Genomic DNA, 8,000 nt, shown 5'->3' with positions numbered 1-8,000 from the left:
TGGAACTCTCCGGCAGGACCCGCGGCCTCGTCCCGCGTTGGAAAAGGGCTGACTCTACCCCACCTCCGGCCGGGGCTTCCCCACACAAATGCCGGCATCGCTACGGGGTGGGGGGTCGGGAGTAGCCCCGCACCTGTGCGGAGATCCCAGTGCTGGCCAGGTGTTTCCGCTGAAAAGGCTTGTGTTTGTAGCACGGCAGCTGAGGGTTGTTGCCAGTTATTTATTAAGTCTTGGAGAAAAAAAAAAAAAGGCAGCGCTGAGACATATGATAAACATATTGTGGCCTAAAGCAATCTGTGAGTTGACGGGAGTGTAAAAAAGCAGCTACTGTGTGTGTAACTGCAAGAGCTTCGTCTGTTGATCGGTGACGAACACCCCAGCGCCGCTTGCTATTTACATCTGTGTGCTCACGGGAAAGACTGGCGAAAAACAAACCCCCAAAACAGCTACTGAACCACGACCCCCGATACTAAACCGTGGCTTACCGTTCTTCTTCTTTTTTTTTTTTTGGCAACTGAGCTGCATCTCCCTGACAATCATTTGTGTTGATGGCAGAAATGCTGACAAAGCCCTAACAACAGGTATCTGACAGGTGTCCTTACACTGCTGGGTGCTGAGCACCCTGTGAGGAGAGAAATATGGCTCAGGTTTGAGCTCTAGGCACTCTGCTGTGCCAAGAACATTTTATTCTGTTATCTGACCTAATTAAACATTAAAAGCAACTGTGTACTCAAAAATGTCCCCAGCTGTGGAGGGCAATTGATTGGCAATCTGTTTTCTTGCGTGTGCAGGAAAAAAAAAAAATCCAACAAACCATGTAAATGTGCAGAACAAGACCTGAAAAACAAATGTTAGGCATGGCAGAGGCAGTCCACATCCACGTAGACATACGTAAGCTAACACCACCACCCTTGGGAGTCAAGTGCTCTTTTCTGTGTTCACATCTTTCATTACACTTTTTGCCCATCTCCTAAACAAGTTGTTGTCACGTGTGGTGCTTGTGGAACAAGTTACATTTCACCTGTAGCCCGCAGGTGTGTGACGGTCGAAGGCACCGCTTGCAGCTGCGTGTCCTGGTGCAGCCCCTTGCTGCTCCCGCTCACACAGGGCCCTCGGCACCAGCAGCGAGCACTTCCCAGCAAATGTGCCCTGGCTCTGAGCGGGATCAAAGCAGCAGCTCAAGTCCCTGTCCCATTCAAGCCATGGCCTCTGGTAAAGTTGTCATACACAGACACAAACTGTGCCGTCAGCCATGTCACATGGACACATCCCTGCCAAGATCAAAGAGAGGTTCCTCCCACAGGGCACATGGAGACCACCTTTAACTTGAGGCTTCATCTGCCTCACCAGGGATGAAGTTTGTTTGTGGCAGTGGGCATCTTGTGACCTGCTGCCCTCAACTGTACTGGTGCAGAGCTCATTCAGTCGTTCCTGGGGCCTGTACGAGGCTGTTCTCTCCTGTTACTGCCGACTTTTGTAAGGTTGTCTTCCTGAGAAACTGGGAGCAATGCTCTGTGTGCTGTGTGCCACTGCAAGCAGGAGAAGCTCCTTGACAGCTTGGAAGGTAGGTCCATCAGAGCACATGTAAAGAAAATGTACTCTGGTTTAAGGGTGTCCTGTTTTGGTTTTCTTTTTTAATCGTACAACATTAGATAGCATTATCATTAATCTAACAGTGGCTAGGACATACTGGGAAGCCCTGCCTGTGTGCTCATGCAAGGAAGCATTTTGGGCAGGTATCCTTACAGCAGGAACTGCAGAGCTGAAGCTACAGCTCACACTTACAGCAACAGTGTCCTTCTGTAGCTCTGTCCTTCTGAGCCACAAATCTGCCCTTTTGAGGCGGCTCAGTTCTGTGCTGCTTCTTCTGCCAGCAGGTAGCAGGTTTCTGCACTAAGTCTATTGGTACAGAAGTCATGAAAGCATGTGCTTTGTTGAGTATGCACTCATGGGAAAAACATACTGCAGAGTCTAAGGAAACAGCCCATTTTAGTAAGCAGTGTGGATCAAATGATAAAAATCACTTACTGTTTGAAAGCTTATGCTTGATAAGTAACTCCTGGGCCAGAGCATCCTGGTACCGTGTTCCCATCTCAGACCTGCTGCAGGGGCAATGCTCCTGGCTCCCTCTTCACTAGGGAGTTGTACTTCTGTCACATGCATGAAGAACATCACATTTATCTGCAGTACAGCCCCAGGTGTGGACCATACAGGTGGAATAAATATGCTTGCAGTGGTACACGGCACAGAGAGCATTGCTGCATTTCTCACAGAGGACCGTCTGTACCAGGCTGTGCAAACAAAAAGAGTGGAGTTAAAGCTGCTGTTGCTGTACTAAGTAGCCCCATCATTCTCCTCACTTTTAGATACATGAAAATCCAAAGTATTGGGTAGTTCCAGCTTGACAATCCTGATGTGGTTTTCTCCCCACATAATTTTCCATATACTTGCTTGATTATAACAACCATCAGTAACGTGTATATACTGCAAAAAGACTGACACTTCTGCAACTAAGAGCACAAGAGCTATGAGAGCGTTATAAAAGCTGAACTTCATTTCATGGTTTGGTGTGGTTATCCTTATGCCTGATTTTAAGTTATTTCAGTAAATCAGATATTAAGTAAAGCCAGCTGCTTCTGTTAAATAAAATCCATTGTCTAAGACTCAGAGGGAGCAAAATAGCCAGGTGGAGTTATTGATCTGTGAATATCAGCTGGCCAGGCCTCCCAAGAGCACTCCTGTTCCTTGTAATTGCCAGCGTCTACAAGGGAGCACTGCCCAGGCCAGCAGGCAGGGAGACCTGCTGCTCTGCTAGGCTTTGCTTCCCGAGCTGCAAACAGTTTATTACCAACAAAGCAGGGAATCTGTCAGTGTAAGAACTCCCCGTGGAAAAGTCAGCTCGGTTGAAGACAATGGCAAAAATCCCATTACTTGTGTTGTGGTGTGTGTGTGTTATATCAGACCTGACACAATGCAGGAGGGAGTTCTTTGTCTCACTTCATCAACTGAACAATTTGAAGCTGCTCCACAGATTTGCCTACTGAACTGGATGCTACCTGCTTTTTTGCAATTTCCTTCTTTGTCTCCAGCATTAAGAAATCAATGAAATTATATGACATCCACAAGGTAACTGTTTTCCGCTTTTAAAATGGATCGGTTTCTTGGTAAGGAACATAAATGATTATTCTTTTATCTCTGGTGTGTTTTAAACCTGATGAAAAAAACTCAAACCCAAACAAACACAAAACCCCCAAAAACTTTGTGAAATTAATTCAAAAAATTATGCTAAGAAGTGTTTTTATTTTGGGGTGGGAGACTGAAGCTTTGATTTTCTTTGAAGTGGTAGCTGTATTGGGTTTATATTGCTTTGTTTTGCATGTTTGGATCCTGTATGTTAATTTGTGTTGCAATACTTTTAAGTAGACGCAAAATTTTTGGAATATGAAGTTTGGATATTAATATGTATTTGGACTTGGGTGATTTGTTTGCAAATCTCTCTGCTCCGACCTGTTTTTTAAAATTCTCATTTGCAATTGATTGCAGCTTCTAAAAATTGTAATTCTAGAGTGTGTTTTAGGGCACCATCTTCTGGCAGACAGCACACACTGTATTTGAATGGCTGCCCTCGCTAGGCACAACTATTTAAAATATTTCTGACTAACACCACTCTGCAGGCTTACAGGTCATTTCTCCTTCTAAATCTGCAATAAAACACTATTTAACATTTTTTACATTCTTCTTATTCACTGCAACTGCAGCTATTCACTGTGCTGCACAAACATAGCTTGGGACAGACCCTGTAAAATTCCAGTCACAACAGGCGCTTTGTGAACGTGCTGGGGCAGACAGACAACATCTGTCCAAGCACTTATGATTAATGCACCATATATGTATCTTATTTCTTTTATAGCTTCATCTTCCACTTCTTACATATTTCAGATAACCACACTTCTGTCCAGTACAGTTTATAGGCTCATACTTTGGAGGCTGCACAGGGCACTGGCCATCATTCCTTGCACTCACAGGTCACAGTCACTGTATATTCCAATGCAATCAGTTAGCAAATACTACAGTTGCATAAATCCACATTTTATTTGGCCAGCTCAGTTAGCAGTGCACTCACTTAGTACTTTTAAGGAGGTCTGAAGTTACATAGCTTCTGATTTCAGAGGCTTGGAGGAGCTACAATTTCTCTTGATATGATAAAAAAGAAAGTCCTGATTACAGTACTGCAAATCTTCATCCAGCAGAGGAATCAGAGAGCCCTAGTGCACTGAATAAAGAATAGAAACACTGCATGAGGGTCAGGCTGCCAGACACATGCCCTGCTCTGCTCTGGTGGTGAAAAGTATCAGCCTGACTGTATGCGCCTCTTTATAGCCATTAAAGAAATGAGGCAGGCTACGAGCACTGACCTCCTGACCTGGCAACACAACGCACTTCAGCTGTGATGAGAAGGATCATTTCAGAAGGAAGAGGACATTGATTTGTTAAGAACACCACTTACATTTACATTTCATTGTATTTTCCATATAAAATGGTATTATAGAGGTATCACTTGTTAACTGAAAATAATGCAAAATTTGCAAGGATAGAGCTGTTCCATAAGCATGACTAGTGAAGCCTGGTCTCTGTGTTCCAGCATCCTCTGCACTCTCCAGCTTGTAGCTCCTCTCCAAATCCCCAATAATGCTTCAGTCCGATGAGCCCTGTGTCCCACAGAGCTCTGGCCCTGCACTTACCCAGCAGCAAAGGTGTCAGTCCCACACCTCCAAAGCCAAAGTGCTACCACAGAAGCTCCTGGGGGTCTGTCTCTTCTTATCTCCAGCCACTGCCTCAGTATTGCGGGGATGGAATTGCTTAACGTTTGCAGGTAGCTTCAAGTGCTGCTGAATAAGTATCTTTTCTTTTGGAAATTGTTCTGCAAACTTCTTCTTTTTGTGTGAGTGAAGGAGTCTGCTGATGAGAGAGATAAAGGTAACATGTATCTAAACAGCAACTTCCTTCTTTTAATATAACAGATATCAAGCTATATCTACAAGTACATGTATTTACTTCATCCTGTTCCTCCCTTACAAGCATCAAGGCCTCCAAATCAAAGCATTGCCTCTCCCTCACGTACATTTGTCTGCAGGTATAAGCTCCCTGTAGTCATTCTGCTTAGGCACTAGCCCAGAAATAATCTCAGGCAAGCAAAAACCAGATAACTGACTTGTGTACGATTTGCTGTATTATCCTGATCCTAGTTCCTGCTTTGTTGCACATTCTGTATTTTAGATGCACAAAATGGAGGGCTTCTTGTCCTTATAGCTGCAAAGAAAATGAACAAATATCCCTACCTATAGGCACAGAAACAGAACAACCCCAAATTTATTTTCCTTAATTCTGTGTTTATTCAGTTTTCTAATCAAAATTTAAAATTTGGGGGCAGTAGAAGTAAGCTTGAAGCAGATATCAATGGTATCTACAGACTGAACACAAGCTGATTTGATCTTCTGAAGTCTAATAAATGGTTAGCAAGAGGTCTTTGTTGTAAAGGTCAGAACTTGAAATGGCACATCAATCTGCTCCCAGCTGTCAGAGTCCAGAGGCCAGGAAAGGATGCACCTCTCTCTGTGGTTCAACGATGGAAGGGTTTCATAAAGTAAAGCTGAAATGTCACATAGAAACACTACAAACACTAAATGATCATCTACAAGTTACAGTGGCTCTTTAGAAAATGGGCATCTGTCACCAGGGCCCCTGAGTTCTTTCTCCTGAATGGTTATCATTTGCCTCATCAAGGTGATTCTCTAGATGCTTTGGGAATTCCTTCACCCTCCCTCAGAACAGCTTAATGAATCTCTGGTTAACTGCTGTCAGTCATAAATGGTCAATATTTCTTTCCATGCTCTGCTGCAGAAAAGGGATATTGAATTAAAAGCATGCAGACACTAGGTACACTCTGTAATAGTCTGTATTTTCTTGTCCATACATGGCACTCAAATTCACCAAGTAAATTAAAAATGCATCAAGAATTGTTTCTATAAAAGCCGCCAGAAAAGCTTATCTGCATTAGAGAATTTTGCTTGACTATAAACAAACAACTTGAGAACTGTGACAGCAGAGCCAATTTATATCACTGCAAATAGCAGTTTGTAGACTGATTTAATGAGCTGAGCTCAAAAACTGTAAGTGGAGACAGAGCCTGCATTAGGTTGCCAAGCCAAAGCCCTGGGAAGAATTTTTCCTCCATTTTAACATTTAGATCTTGTGCCTTCCAACTATATTCCTTCCATATGACCATTACTGCTATTAGGAGTTGAACAAATTGTCATTTGAAAAATTGAAGTTTAATTACTTGAGAGCTTAATTAATGCTTCAATTGATAATTTTTTCTAAAGAGCAAGAGAAAGTTTAAGTTGGAAATTCTACATTAATATAGTGTTGGTGACCAGTAGCCTCATACTCCACCAGTTCTGAAAAGCAGCTTTTCATTTCCCACAGCAGCAGCTTGCATTCAGTGGCTCATTCTGTATTACCAAACTTCAAAAGAACTGATTAGAACAGCCAAGAGCCTGTCCCATGTTCTGTGGGAGCAGCCCATGTAAAGGAAATACATTAAAAATCCTTCAAAGCATGTGACAAGAGGGATCCAGGAGCTTTCTCTGCCCCTCCAACTCCTCCCTACCCAGGCACGAGCAGCACAGCTGCACCTCCTAAATACCTCACCCTGTAGTTGCTTGTGCAGTTCCATTCTGGCCGTTCATGCTGTAAACCAAATTATGACACATGGTTAAGAACAAAAAACAAGTAATAACCTAAGGAGAAGCCAGGGGGAGTGACAAGAGGGATCCAGGAGCTTTCTCTGCCCCTCCAACTCCTCCCTACCCAGGCACGAGCAGCACAGCTGCACCTCCTAAATACCTCACCCTGTAGTTGCTTGTGCAGTTCCATTCTGGCCGTTCATGCTGTAAACCAAATTATGACACATGGTTAAGAACAAAAAACAAGTAATAACCTAAGGAGAAGCCAGGGGGACAGAACAGAACCACACCTCCCCCCCCCCGGCCCCCATTTTTTTCACCCCTGAATCTCTCAGTGACATTTCAGTCCAGCTCATACAGCACTCAACTTCCAACTCACTAACACTTTCAACTTCAGTAAAACTACTGCAGTAAGTTACCAGAATTACACCCTCTACTGTTGTTTTTTAAAAAAAGTTAGAAATTAAATAAACCACTAATTTTATTTTTAATAAAGCTTAAAACCAAAATATGTCAGCCCTAATTTTTGGAAGGTGTCATTAGACATGAAATTCTAGTGCTTCAGCTGTTTATGGCAAGAGGTTTTCCACTGTAGCACTGAAATCCTTTCTGCACCACCTCTTATTTACGTCTTTACCTCTGCCTTCACTCCTGCCAGCCGAGCAGCAGCTAACTCAAAAGGATGTCACTGTGAACTATTATGCCTCCAAACAAGCCACTGCAATATGACTGTTACTACACTCCCTAAAAGAAGAAATAAAACATTAATTGCGTCTGAGAAGCTGTTTTGTACAGCATTGGCAATTTTAACACAATGATGAGCTGGCCTTTGCTTTTTAACATTCTCCTTCTATAAAATTCACATTTGCTTTACAATTCACTCAATCTGCAAACTGTAACAGAATAAATCCTGCTGCTCAACTGCTGTGCTCTGTAAGGCTCACTGCACACTCACCTATGAATGGGAGCAGTTTTGGTTCCCTGGCATGAAAGTGGGAGATTATTTTGGTACAGTGACAGAAATGGCCAATTAATGCATTCTGAGAACCAACACTGACACTTCTGAGTTACCAACACAAATGCAGTAGGTTTTAAGACACTAGTTCTAAACATTACACTTTTGTCCTACACACAAAGTGTAATGTATAAAGATCAGAGCTTTCTTCATTCTGAAGGCATGAGGTGGTGAAAGCATGTGTGTGGTGGTGCAACTGCTGCAGCTCACGAGCCCAAGAACTGATTGTCCAAGAAAAA

This window comes from Corvus brachyrhynchos, unplaced genomic scaffold (assembly GCF_000691975.1).
Source record: "Corvus brachyrhynchos isolate BGI_N302 unplaced genomic scaffold, ASM69197v1 scaffold66, whole genome shotgun sequence".
Taxonomy (NCBI): Eukaryota; Metazoa; Chordata; class Aves; order Passeriformes; family Corvidae; genus Corvus; species Corvus brachyrhynchos.
This window is presented reverse-complemented; position numbering follows the sequence as displayed.